Source organism: Cryptotermes secundus, unplaced genomic scaffold, assembly GCF_002891405.2.
Source record: "Cryptotermes secundus unplaced genomic scaffold, Csec_1.0 scaffold712, whole genome shotgun sequence".
NCBI lineage: Eukaryota > Metazoa > Arthropoda > Insecta > Blattodea > Kalotermitidae > Cryptotermes > Cryptotermes secundus.
The window spans coordinates 11,004-12,386 of NW_019745092.1; positions in this window are offsets into that span (position 1 = coordinate 11,004).

A 1,383-nucleotide genomic window follows, 5' to 3' on the forward strand; every position below is an offset into this window, starting at 1 on the left:
AATTTCAAGTTTCTGTTGAATACTTAACACAACACGCTTCCTTTTAAACCCCGACATTTTGCTAACGCACTTGAAGATCTATATTAAGAAACTGATACTTACTTTCACAATGCACTCTCACACTGAGATGGTACCGTTAAATAACCTGGGGCGGTGTATTTGTCCTTGAAACTTTCCAAAAATTCTTGCATTCTTTCACCCCCACCCTAGAACATTGTGTTCGCATAACGGGACGAAATAATGCAGAGCTCGGTTCACACTAGTGCGAAAATAGTGTTACAACTCACCATGTGAAACAAAAGTGAATGAATATTAAACAACATATAAACTTAAAAAAAAAGCCCCGGTTAAGCCGCAAACCGGTTAATCCGCCCCCGGATAATCGAGAGTTGACTGTATATAAATTTTACATCACATTGTGAACACATGCTGTGCACATCTAAACACGCTTTTGGTGTAGCTGATACAGCAGAGGGACTAACATGCAGAAAGCAATGCAGAGCCAAGTGTAAAGGACAACCGTTCAGACCTCGGAGAATAAGAAATGTGAACGAGAAAGAAGATGAGCAGAATAACAGTGACACACTGAACGTGACCTAGAAGCCTGTACAATAACTGAAGGAGAAAAAAGAGATGTATCTGACTTATGCTTCATTCACCAAAATTCATATTGTATATAACTCAGAATAACTTACTGGGTTTTTGGATTGTGTTCAATGTCTGGTGTTCAAAAAACAAGAGAATATATCATTTCAGAAACTGTGTCTGTGTCAGTCCTCTCTTGTGGGAGGGGGGCATAACTACTCTGCTGGGTCCATTAGAAAGAGATTGTTCTAGCAGGACAAAGGACAAAGTCCAAAAATCCAGCAATTCCATATGCCTTTAGAATCTACAGGTATCCTACAAGTGTATTAGTGTTCTGGAGAGCGTGTGCTATTTAGGGTTTATTTTATTATGCTCTTAGTATTTTAGGCTACATAGCATTGGTTGGAATAGTGCTTCATAAGTGGTTAACTTGGAGAGATTAGAAAAAAAACAGTCGTGACATTTTTCCCTGCAGTAACTAAAGAATAACTCGGAAAGAGTCATTCGGTATAGCCGGTGTCCCCACTGATAATCGACTGGTGTGTTTGGATATGAGTATAGAGAGCAACCACTGCACGAATATACTCATCACATCATCAAATTTTCTGTAATGTTCATTGTTGAATTGGATTATAATGAAGTCTGGTTGTGCCATGAGTGTACCTGTATGTTGTCATGCTGTTGTGCTGTTCTCCTTCCTGATATCTAGCACTTCTTACGTCCAAGATAGGAGCGGCGCATCGTCAGGGGCTCTCATGTTATGTTCACAATGCTACCTAGATGTAGTAGGGACTCCAA